This window comes from Dermacentor albipictus, chromosome 4 (genome assembly GCF_038994185.2).
Source record: "Dermacentor albipictus isolate Rhodes 1998 colony chromosome 4, USDA_Dalb.pri_finalv2, whole genome shotgun sequence".
Taxonomy (NCBI): domain Eukaryota; kingdom Metazoa; phylum Arthropoda; class Arachnida; order Ixodida; family Ixodidae; genus Dermacentor; species Dermacentor albipictus.
Genome location: NC_091824.1, coordinates 122,588,238 through 122,600,868, shown reverse-complemented (window position 1 = coordinate 122,600,868; position 12,631 = coordinate 122,588,238). Strand labels below are relative to the sequence as shown.

At 53.8% G+C, this 12,631-nt stretch overlaps 1 protein-coding gene and 1 long non-coding RNA gene across 4 annotated transcripts in view; one reads left to right on the top strand and one right to left on the bottom strand.

Moving 5' to 3' along the window:
• Positions 1-12,631, top strand: part of LOC135917774 (semaphorin-5A-like) — a 171,314-nt gene that overhangs the window by 33,971 nt on the left and 124,712 nt on the right. The gene's annotated exons all lie outside the window — the stretch shown is intronic.
• The window catches only part of LOC135917778 (uncharacterized), a 230,071-nt gene that overhangs the window by 161,052 nt on the left and 56,388 nt on the right, over positions 1-12,631 (bottom strand). For both annotated transcript variants that reach the window (XR_010569406.1, XR_010569405.1), the window contains exon 2: positions 6,101-6,331. This is a non-coding gene — a long non-coding RNA (uncharacterized lncRNA). The remainder of the gene's footprint in view (positions 1-6,100; positions 6,332-12,631) is intronic.

Here is a 12,631-nt window from a genome sequence, read left to right as displayed (position 1 = left end):
CAGAGCGTGCATCGCATGGCTGGGCGCGGGTTTCTACGTGTACGCGCGCTAACAAGCGCTAGATTCACGACGTAAGTAATGGCGACTGTTTCCTGAAAGCCTATACCCACCGCCTCTGGTAATTACTTAGGGAGGGGAGGGAGGGGGGCGAGGTGAAGGCCGGCCAAATGTAGTCGTGTAAACGCGCCGTTCGGCACTAACGAACGGCGACTGATTCGCAGCAGCAACAGCAACCGATGCGCCTGCAACGCAGTGCCCACCATGCGAAGCAAACAAAGAAAAAGAAAGAAAAAAAAGAGAGGCAACACCACGAAGAACCGTACTTAATGACTACCGACATAATTCGGCGAGAAGAGAGGAACGGCGTACGCGTGGACGCGTCAATAAAAGTAAAGAAAAAAAAAACGCGAGGCGAAGAAGGCGAAATTGCGGCAACTTATCACGTCGTCGTCTTCCTCTCCGCGGCCGCGTGTGTAGAGTAACGTATACACAAGCGGCATGCAGATGAACCCGATGCTACCTAGACGCGCGCCTCGCGCCGGTCGGGCCAGATATTCGGTCACGAAGAACGGCTTCTTCTTCTTCGATAGCTTTCCAATCACTCTTCTCTCGCAAAGGTCACAAGCGAATAGCAATAAGACAAACATAAACGCACCCAAAGCAACGTATACCTCCTCCCGAAGGGTATGCAAGTAATGCGTTTCCATATAAGAGCCGCACAGCGTCTTCTTTCTATAGCTGCGACCGAGATTCCCAGTGTTCCAGGGGTGTCTGGTTTGGGGTGTTAGGAAGGGGGCGAGCGTAGTTTCTGCTGCTTTCAACATGGTAGCCCAAGGCGAAAGCGCCTGGACGCGCCACCCGATACCGGCGGCAGAAAAAAAACGGCACGCGCGATTAACGCCAGCGCGTGCGCGCGTTCGAATTTCGGCCCGCGGCCGGATGCTATACGCTCTGCGTGGTCCACTCGCGAGAGAGCGCGCCCGACGACGCGCCAGGCAAGCGGAGGGAGGCCGATCGTTAGAGAAAAGTCATTGGGTCACGACCAGCGGCAGAATGAGCGTAATACTACGTGGATCGAATGTTGCAGCAACCAGCAGCGGCAGCAGCAGCACCGCGGTGCTGGCGCGCATTGCTAGCGTGCATGCATGCAGGGGGGGCTGTGAATATATATTTACGTCTACACGGTAGCTACGTCGACGCCTCTCAATTATCGCGCCTTCTTTTCGAAGGCGATCCCTTTCACCCCCCCCCCTCCCCCATTTTCTGATCGGTGCCCATTCACGGCTTTCTGCGTCGGCAAAGCCACTCCTTTCATCCCACGTGTTTGTCGCTCGCCGGCTCTCTCCCTGTCTCCTACACGCAGGTGCGACCACTATTACACTATATATCTACCAGCGCCGTCTGGCTTGCTCGACTACGATATCCCAGGTATGCGTGCCGTGGCGGCGTCTCCCCCCTACGCAGAAGGAGTGTGGCCTGCGGGACACCTCCCAAATTGGCTCGTTTATTTCGAGTCCCTGAGCGGCGCGCGCTCTCTCTCTGTCAACAGTTTCGACGGCGACGAGCGCGACACCTGTATGTGTCCGTGTCGAGGAAAAGAGGTTCGCTGAAAAACGTCCGTCGCCTGGCTCCTGTTCCTCTTACTTGCCTGTAGCCGCCGTCTGCCCCGAGGATATACAGGGCGCGATCGTCTCGCTGAAGCCCCCATCACCGGCCGCGTGCTGAACACCCTAAACACTAAATACACCGCCCACCTTTCAGCGGAGGCCAGGCTTTCAAGAGGCAGTGGGAAAAAGGGGGAGAGGGGGTGAAGAAAAACGCGCGGTGGATGTTCAAGAAGGCGCAGCAACTGGCGAACATACGGGCTACAGACCTACATATACGCAACATCGGCAGGCGGCGGCGTTGAGAGCTGTGCTAAACTGTGTAGTAGCAAATCTGCACCGCCTTTCCGCTCTGCACGCAGGCGAGGGGAGTGGACCGAGGTTAATTTCTGAGCAACGAAATTGTAGACTGGTTAATACGTAACGAGAGTGTATTGACCTCGTGGACGTCAGAGCAGTCTATAACCGCTGCCCATGTTGGTTCATACCCACGTTCTTCAATTGCTATATTCCATCCGCACATTAAAGAAGCAAAGAAAAAGGATGCGACGAACTGTGATAGCAAAGGCAGATCTGCGTGAGAGTAACCTCAGGAATCGCTGCAACGATGCAAGACATATCACCTGCAGCAATCGGCTCAGACTGACTGACACCCTGAGGCACCAGGGAACCTTCATAAAGCCAACCGCCTCAATTTTATGTCCTGTTACGCTCGTTAATGCGGACTATTCCTTAAAACGACGTCTAAACAAGAATCGCTAAGGACAGCGCTATGGCGACAAAGGCGCGATGTTTCTGGCGGCACGTTAAAACTAGCGGCTTAAGTCAGTAATTGCGCGACCATTACAGATAAAGTCATCATTTATACTCGAGGCTCGATAATGAGGTGTTCATTTGACACACTTGCAAAAACATGCAAACAACTGAAGACAGCCAGTAGCGAAATCCAGAAAGAAGCAAGTCTTGAGAAGTGTATCGAAGGTCGTTAACGTGCAGGCAAATACAACAGTGTTATAATCGTCATATCCGCACAGACTCCCTTCTCGTTCACTCACGGCAAACACTGTGCAGAACACAAATGAAGAAAGCCCGCGCCTCTGCCTGTTCGTGGTCTTCACAAACACGCCCCCTCCCTCCCCCCCCCCCCACACACACACAAACATGTACGCACTGCTCTTATACATATAGAGGGAGTACTACACGTGACATGCCGTAGGCGAAAACATGCGGCACATGTTGGTCTGCGTTCCTCCGCCCTAGAACACACACGCGGCGGCTGCACCGTCCAGACAGGTGTATACAGAGCCGGCAACCGCGCAGGCGCCGAGTGAGCACCACAGAGGAGGACCCTTCTCGCCTCGCGCACCTCACGAAACGAGTCCCCCAGCAGCCGGCGGCGCCGTTCCCGCTAATACGCGGCCTAGGTGGCCCCCGCCAAATTCGGCGCCTAAAGCCGAGAAAACTGGGCCCACCACTTCTTCCTCCCTTCTCTTCGCGGAATCACGTTGTCCATCGCTGATAACATTAGCGACAAGCCTGATCAACGACCCGGCGCCTTAATGGCGCCGCATTCGGCGCGTCCCGAGAGCACTTTTCGACGGTGCTGAAAAAACGAGGAGGAGGAGGAGGAGGAGGACTCGAACAGGGCGAACGCGCGTGGAAACGCTCTTCGGGTGTCTGCCCGAAAACGAATCAATAAACAAAACAAACAACGCACTCGGCCAAGCAAGTAGTGCGTACGCTGTGCAGGTCTCGTCGTCACATTAGCCGACCACAGAAGCAGGCTCTTCGTGGGAAGTCCCCACGGGGGCTATACCATATTTAAGCACGGGCAGTCGCCAATGGCGAATAACGCACTAATGACGGGTTTCCGTTCTTCGGCGCGAATAGCTCCGTCGTCGTCGTCGTCTTCAATTACCCTTTGATGTCCGTTAAATACGAACAGCTCTCAATTAGCGTGAGCGACGAAAAGCGTGCCTCCCCGCTCAAACACGTCCCGGTGTTTATAACTGCGGACGGCCCACCCTGCAGGCTGGAACGTGCGTAAGAAACACTGATACTGCCGAGAGACCCGAGAAGGCTTCGGACAGGATGATCGACCTTGCGTATCGATCGCTTGACCCACTGGCGAGCAAGCTATAAGGGCGACGCGAAGCTTCCCGGCTTGCTCATACGTGTCCTGCCTCGGGACTGGCACCAAAGGGAATGTATTGCATAAATGGCACTGCGTAGGATGTCCCAGCCCACGTTCCCGTTACCATGCACAGGGCGAGCCGATAAAAAAGAGGACCAGATGGCGCCTATTGGTGGCCATGACAGCGACATTATTCGTCCATTTAGTTCTGGCGAACGGTCACTGCGGTATACTGCAGCTTTGGCGACCGCGATCTGGATTTGGTGACCTTTGCTGTCAGTGGCATCGCTAGTTATGTAGGAGAACGAGGTGGAGTACGCGGAAGGCAGCACTCAACCCACCCCTCTCGCCCTGTAGCTGAAGTCCTCTTCCCCCAGATGTCAGGAATACTGCGACTACAGATACTGGGCCAGGCAACTCAAGTCTACGACGTTCGGCAGTGCGGGTGCCATAAGAGAATGTTTAGTCTAACTGTGGCCGCGCCCAGCCAGGCTCCAAATGTGAGCTCGCGTACCAAAGCACCAGAAGGTGCACGCACAGCTGGTGCATGGATGGGGCCGCAACTATATATCGGGCAACGACCTCATGTTAAAACGCACCTGCTCGCGTCGACCTTGACCGAATGTTGATGAGAGCTGTGGTGTCACAGTATACGTTCGGCGGCTGGATATATGCAGCGGTGCAACATCTCACTATATAGTGAGCCAATGGCCCGTAAGATATATTAAATTCCAAGTTGGTTTTTCCCTGCTTCGCCATTGTTGCTACGCATGCCTGTGGCACGATGAGAGAACGTATATAATTCACTCACACAAAGAGCGCGTTGGCTTAACCGTTTCACCCCTTTCGGAGCCCCGTTTGCGCGCTCTCTCTCACCGCGGGCCGTTCCGCAACGCTCAGCCACTGCTGGCGCGCCGGCCGGTGGTACCCACGCTTGCGCGCCACAGTATCATGTGACCGTAATGCGACTGTCGACGCCCTTGACGCGTACTTGGTCACGTGATGCCCCGCGTTCCAACGTTCTCCGCTCACTCCTGCCCTGGAACCATAACACGAGCCCCCTGCTTCCATTTCATCTCTGTCGCTTTCTTCCTTTCTTTCTGTTTCTTTCTCCCAGCCGATGCGGTATGGTGTTTCCGTGGCGTCGTTGCCCCGTTTGGCTGCGTCGAAGCGCACGTCTACTAGCATTTCGTATCGCTTTTCAGTCTGTCGTGTATGTATGTACTTCTTCCTCCTCCTCCTCTTCTGCGTCGCCGGCTTGAGCTGCTGCACCCTCGCTGCCCAGCACGTGTGTGTATACGCTCCGCGCGTTATGCAAGGTGATCTACTGCGGGGCGGCTGTTCAAGGACGCCACAGCGGCGCGCCGTCGCTCGACTTTCCAAGCTGCGGCGCCGCTGAAAAACTGCTGCCGGCCAGCACTAAATACGAGACCGCGGCGGCCTGCGTGCGTGCCTCGTGTTCCATGCGCCGAGCCGCGTGATGCGGCTTTGTGATGCGGCACGTACACCGCATGCACCACGTGCGCGCCTGCAATAAGCCGCGACAACGCAGTTGCAGCACAGCCAGGTTCCTATAACAGCGTTCCGTCCTGCATGGCTATTCCTAACAAGGGTTCGTTCATTCCTGCGTGCTGTGCTCGAGAAGACCAACCAGCTCTTTTAAATGTGGGCTAGAATGGATACCGGCACTGCGAAGTGCATGTGCTAACCGCGCTAACGAAAGCGCTATGAAGCCGCTTCGTAGTTTGTGTTTCGTCGTTCTTATAGCGCTGTTGAAACGTTTCACATTGACAGCTTTTTCGTGCCGCTACAAGGGCGCATGTAACGCGCGACATGAATCCATGACCAGTGACATGATGCACGTATACGAGCTATATACACTGTAAAATAATTTACACCCTTAAAAGCGAAAACTGTGTAAATCAGTCTACAGGTCACACTGATACACCCTTTTGAGAGTAATCGTGTAATTATAGATCGATATTCATCCTTCTTTCGTTTTGAGGGTGTAAATTATTTTACAATGCATAACAGAGAAAGAAAAAGAACTTAAGAGTGTGCGAAGGGAGCAGCGAGGAGGGGAGAGAGAGAGATGTGTAGTAGACCAAGAACACTTTCTTTGAAGGAAACGTGGGTAGCATGTCGGGGACTCGCTCGGCGAAAGGATATATATACGTATATATAAGAGCAGGCTGTCGGGGCCCTCAGTTCCGTGCCGCGACACCCTACCAATGTACGTGCATAATATGGTTTCGCCGAGCGAGTCGTAAGCCGGTGCGTCAGCTGCATCATGCAACGGCTCGCACCGTACCCTGTTTACTCGGTGAGCGGCGCGACACCTGAGAAAGAGGACAGTACTCACAAAGAGCGCAGAGACAGGTCTGCAGAAAGGCCGTTTCTCGGCGGCCCCTGCGCTCACTCGACTCGGGTGACGCCGGGGGGGACGGCGTCGCTCGGGCAACGTGACGCCCGCTGGGCCTCTGCGAGCTCTTCCGTCGAGCTGCGCTGCTGCCGAGCGTCGGAGTAGCCTTCTCGACGAGGAGAGAGGCGGAAAGGCAGAGAGCTTGACGAGTTCTGCGGGCGGTTTGCTACCCTACACAGGGGAAAGTGAAGAAAGTGGACATGGACATTAGTGCAATGAAAAATCCGAAGACACATGAGCACTTCTAATGAGTTGTGAATGCGAAAGCATTCATGTCCAATTGGACGCCGCCGAGAGGTCCTTCGAGTTATGAACTCCTCGTGGGCAAGCGAGCGCGTTGAGGTGCTTGGCGCGTTTTGATTTGGCCTTACCGAGGTGCAGTGGAGCTACGTTGAGCCGCGATCGTCGGTTCCTCTTGCGTGCGGTCGCGAAATACGCAGTTGCTGCCGGAGAGCAACGCCGCCTCCTGCCTCGCATCCCCCGAACCCGTTCGCGCGACGGAAGACAGTGCGTTTCCTCTCAGCTTTCCTCCCTTGCGCGCGCCAGGTTGAGCCGCGTACATCGCCTCCCCTCGAGCGACGGCATTATCGCCCTTGGACTTTATACGGAACATCACGGCGACGCCGACAGAAATAATGCGCCTGGGGTGCTCATATAATTGCTATCGTAATAATATCATACGCATAAGCGGGAGTGTCGGCAATCTGCTTGAAGGCGGTTATCGCGGTCGAGCTGTCTTTGGAAATGATGCATGTATTACCTGAGAAGCTGAGTGAACCTGTAAACCGCTTCTACTCAAGGGAACTCGCACATTTTCTTTCTTTCTTTCTTTCTTTTAAGGCATATCATTCACACAAAGACGTGCCTGGATTGGTATCCACAGGGCTACAGTAGTGTGTACCTTGAATTGTACAGGGATCGAATTCACAAGTTTTCGTTCGGAGACACCGTTTCTCTTTGACCGATCGTCTTCGCCAGTACTATGTTCGCTATAACAACTGACCAGTGTTAAACGCTTTTGCAAACCGTCAGTGGTAAGAGCCGCAACACGAAGTCCAGGCAGACTGGATACCGGTCATTTACATCAAATAATAATGAACCTTTCTATGACAAATAAATTAGAATAGAGTTTTGAAAGGATACTGTAACAACGTTAACCGAGTAACTATTGTGCTTTATGGTGACCATTTAAATCGCACAGCCAAAAAGATGGAGGACGCTCAAGCTTTGCCTTTAAGAGTGGAACGCGATAGCATTCAAAGATCCATGACTGCTTCTCACACTTTCCGGCAACTGGAGCGTATGTAACCGTAATGTTTACCGGGAAACGCTGGCCGCGAAAGCCATATGCACGAAGGCAGGCTTTCTGGTAGAAACGCCGCCTCTTGCGTGGGCCGCGACGCGGCGGAGGCGAGTGCCATCTGGGGGTATTGCAAGGGACCGGGCGCGCCGCTCCGTGACCCCCCAGATACTCACGCGCCGGCGCGCGCAAATGGCGGACCCCGTGGCCGGTCTATGGATGGTAGGAACGCTAGAAAAGGGGTTTCTTTGAGCTTTCGCGTGACAGAATTATGTTTTCTCGTATAATCAAATTGCATCATATAGTCAAATTACAATCCGACGCTATCACGTCTGTAGCTTGTGTGTAAGTCGTACTTTGCAATTTTTATTCGTATTTTAGCTTGAGAAATTCAATTAGTTCAGTAGCTTCCTTGCGCCACACGGAAGGCCTGGATATGGGTGGTTCGAAAATCTTTTTGCCGACACGGCACCCAACGCTGGACGCCGAAACAGTATTTTCTGCGACATGGGGGTCCTTAATGCTATCGCGTTAATACGCGGTTATCAGATACACGAACTCGCGTCAGCGTTCCTGCGCAACCTCCAGTGGGCAAACACGCACACCTTCCCACGCAGTCAGGCAGCAGCATTCGAGCAGCGCTGCGTGCCGTCCAAAGTCCGTGCGCTGGGCGCGGCGTCGGTTCCAAGTCCGGGCCGTTCAACTCTGAGGGAGGGAGTGGGGAGGGGGCGCAGTAAACACTCCGAAGCAAATCGCGCTCCGCCTCTTCCGTGCAAAGGTGCCGAGACGACACCGTTGAGAGTGGGCGAGCAAAAACGGAAGCATCGCGTTCCACTCGACGAGATAAAAAAAAAATATCTGTGTGTGTTTACGCTTGTATATACACGCTGCGCCAAACCGTTCCGTCTCCTGTATGCTCGCAAGTTTTCCTCCCATGTCGACAATGTTTACCGCGCTGCTCCACTTAGCTAATGCTGTTGCTGCTGCCGAGTGAATGGCGCTTCCCCCACCTCCTCTTCTCCGAACGAATATATAAATCAAAGAAACATGGAAGAGAGCTCGCAAGACGTCGAGCATGTCGCATAGCACGGTGGCAAAACTTGCGAGTACAAAATCGCTCCCTAACGAGCCAGTTCCATAACATCCGCAAACTCGTGTGTTTGAACAGAATAAGGACCTGGTTTCTGCCTGTTTGTTAGTTTAATATGTATGAATGGGAAGGAAGGCTACGTCAGAGCGTAGTAATTAACATCGAAGAAACAGTGAACACATCCGTCCTCTTAGGAAGTAGGACGAGTGCAGATTGCAGGTTTTTCTCTGACGGCGCGAAAATACCTCTTTGACTGCTTTATGTACACGCCGATGGATTGAGAAACCGTGGGACGTCGACAGTGTCTTCTTTAACGTCGACGGCGCGATTAACCGCTCGAGCTGCACGAAACGTGGCAATACAGAGCTACGAATGATGCAGACTTAAAAACGAAATACGGAGGCGCTGGCAGGAACTCGATTTACTACAGCAGCGGTTACGCGAGTGAAAGCCACGCTCGCGTCAAAATTCCAGAATACACACCATATCATTCAAATAGTCTCAAGCGCGCGCGCACCACAGGTCCCCCCTATTCAAGCGATCAATTTCTTTAGTGGAGATCCCTTGCAAGTGAATTTTAATTATCGGAATTTCGTGTGCGTGTCGTCATTATCGCTGGTACTGCATAACCATGCTTCACAATGGGAGTAACCATCCAAATATAGCCCAGTTTTCATCATTAGTGAAAGGGAACACCTCGCTGGCAGTGAGGCAACGATTCAGCACGTCTTTCTATGATGCGCGCGGCTGCTGCTCGAGCTCAGGTTTCTTGTGCGGAGGGGAGAGCGGAGAAAACCGCAGCAAGGGCGAAGCGAAGAACGAATGAAGAGTCGCGAATGCAGGAAGAGAAGGAGAAGGAAGATGGCAAGACTTCCGAGAGCTCTTCTGCACGGAGGGGCCGTATATACGCTGAAAGTGTTCGCGAGCATGGCAAACATGAACGCTGCTCGAGACCGCACACGCGAGATACGGAGGTGTGCGAATCGCCGTGTTCCCATTGGTCGAAAGCGAATGCCGTGCCGCTTCCGAGATTGCTGCTGCTGCTGCACAGCCTGCAAAGGTTTCGGAGCTTATAAACAGAGCTCTCACCTCTCCAGCACTAAGCGTGAGTGTGTCTCGTAAGGAGAGCGCTTATCTGTGCGAAAGACGATAAAAATGGGAGCCTCGATAAGGCGACGATCACGCTGTGGTGCGTGTGCGTTCGTGCGTGCGTGCTAAGGAGAGCTCACGTAATGCTGTTACACACCGCAAGTAACGCCACTGAGGAGAGGGGGGTTTACTACACTACACAGATAGCGCACTCCAACGCGAGCTTGCGATAGCCGTAGCGAGGCTGTACGTCCCCTCTCCACCTCGTAGGACCGAGTGGAATTGTCTTTATTGCAGCAGCGGTAAGAATTATACTGCTGCCAAAGTGCCCATTCCGAATCACGAGGAACGGCGCCCATCATCAACAGCGCTTTTCGGATGCCATGGGCGAGTATTCTCGGGTCGCGTGCCGATTGTTTCGCGGGCGACGTTCTTCAGGCGATGCTTGCACGCTCGGCGGACGTAATTTGGCGGTGGATCAAAAGAACATCAACGTTGTTCCCTGCCATTCCGTGCCGAAGCGACACTCTCGCGCTGGGACAGGTGTGCGCCGAACTGCTCTGCACGGACGCTTTTGAGCGAGTTTCACACGTACTGGGCTGTCGCCGCCGAACGACTGGATGATCAACCTATATTTGTAACCACTGCAGCACTTCTCTCTACTCAATGTGCCAACTGCAGAAAGGATGGATGGATGGATGGATGGACGGACGGATGGAGAATATCCACGCTGAGAAGCGCACTTGCTGAACTGGCGCAACCCATAGATATCGCAAACCAAATAGCAGCGCCCGCCTCATCAAGGCCCGCCGTTCCTTCCGCCGTTCCTACCGTTCCACAAAGAACAGACATAGGCCGTGACCAGCATTGACAGATAGATTAAACTCCTTCATTTTTTTTTCATAAAAACAACTTCATTTTCATAAATTTTTGGAATTATTAAAGTCGCGAACAAATGCTAGACTAACGTATAAATTCGGAAAGAAAAAGAATGGAAACATTTTACTCAACTATTAGACCGATCTACGAGTGCGGTCTAACAGAGAGGTCGCGGAGTCACGCATGCGCACCGTATACATTGGCTTAAGAACAGCAGTGCAGGGAGACAACGAAGAAAAGAAAAAGGAGCTTGGAAACGTTTGAAAAAACAACCAAACTTAGCATGCTTCCTTTTAGCTGATTGGCACGACGAGCCATTGCAGGACTAGCGCGTGGCGCCGAAAGACCCAACGAAAGACAAACACGCGGCCGTGCGCATAAACGCCACCGCGCCGAAAGGGGTTGCCGACCCCATACCACCCGTTCGTCGACGGTCAACCCCGCGGCGCTGCGGATAGCCCGGAGACGAGGGTCTCCGCATTAAGCACTGCAACCATTGCGCGCAGGGCTGTGTATACCGCGAGGTAGACGGAGGCCTGCCTGCCTGCCTGGGCTACTGTGTAAACCGCGGAACCACTTAGTCCCCCCCTCCCCCCCCCCCTTCCTTACTCTGCTCGAGCGGCGGCATGCGCAAAGGAGGACGATTTTCCGCGCACCCCCAGCACGGCGCGCGTGAGTTGCGTGCATCGTCTTTGCACGAGCACACGTGGGGCGCTTAACTGAAGACACTCCTAGTTATAACGTATACATGCATAACGACGCACCATCGCGCCGACGCGTTAAGCAAGGTAACGTATAACCTTAAGGGTGCTCTTACACATTTGGCGCGCTTAAACGTCCCGGAATCTGCTTGCTTGGAAACGAGAACAGCCTTTTATGGACGGGACAGGGTTTTCAATTCACGCGGGCATTTCTGCCACTGGCCGTGCATTGCTAAATACACGAGTTCTCGTCGAATCACAACCGTTAAAGGACAGGTCGGTGCTTGGGAACGAGACCACCTAGGAGACCCGAGTACTGCTGCGGAATACTTATAAAGGCGTCCGTTGTGAATGGGACCATATTGGTGTTCATGGCGGAAGATTCACCTAACCCTATTCAACAGCAACTGCTCCCTCCCATCTTTCCCACAGGGTCGCCTTTTGAAAGATGGCGCGGGGAGGCTAATAGTCACATGTTTTGAATGAGTGTCACTTCTGCTTAGCAAAGTACGCTCACTCCGTATAACAGCAGCTCTTCCTTATGCGACCTGAGACGCAACCATCGTATGCCATTCGATTGCCACTGCGTTCACATTACAGTAAACAAAATAGCATATTCGGATACACAACAGCCCTAACCAGTTTTTCGGCGGCAGTTTTCTCCCCCTTAAATACGCAGGACACTTCCACCTTAGCATCGCTTAACGACCACGCTACAGACACAAGCGACGCGACAAAGTGGTCATTTCAGTCACATCACAAGGAACGGCAACGGTATTTCAGCCATCCCTCCACTCGTCTTTCCCACCCAAGAGCGCCTAAGCGCCCACGAGCTTCAGAAGTGCGCTGCACGTAACTCGACAGAGAAATAGCGGGATCCACGGGCCAGCATTCCGCGCACGCACGACTCCGTGAGGACTAGCTAGCTGGGCAGCGTCGCGCACATAGCGCGCGGTGGCGGTGGTGGGCTGGCGCGCAAGTTCAAATAAGGCGCTCGCGCGCGCCGCTTAAAATGCTCGCGCGAGATTCTGCAATCTCTGCCTATTTCACCGCGTTCTTCCCCCTCGCTTCGCCTCCAACCCTGGCGCGTCGCATACCCGCCCGCAGAGACAAGATGCCGACGCGCGCCGGGTGCTCGCCTTGCGCGGCCCACGGTATACGTACGTGATCGCAATCTCGCGGCAGAGGAGAAGGAAGCCCTCTCCGAGCTTTTGTTATGCATACGAGAACTCTCCGGAGGAAGCGCCCGCCTCTTTTGCGGCAGGTCGTTCAGAGAGCGATGCGACCCCCCCCCCCCCCTCCACACACACACCCTTTCCCTTGGCCGGTGGATAAAGACTGGTCCGTAGCAGCAAGTGTGCGTTATGGGCCGCGGTTCGAGATAAGAAGGCGCGGTTTTCTAAACAAAAGAG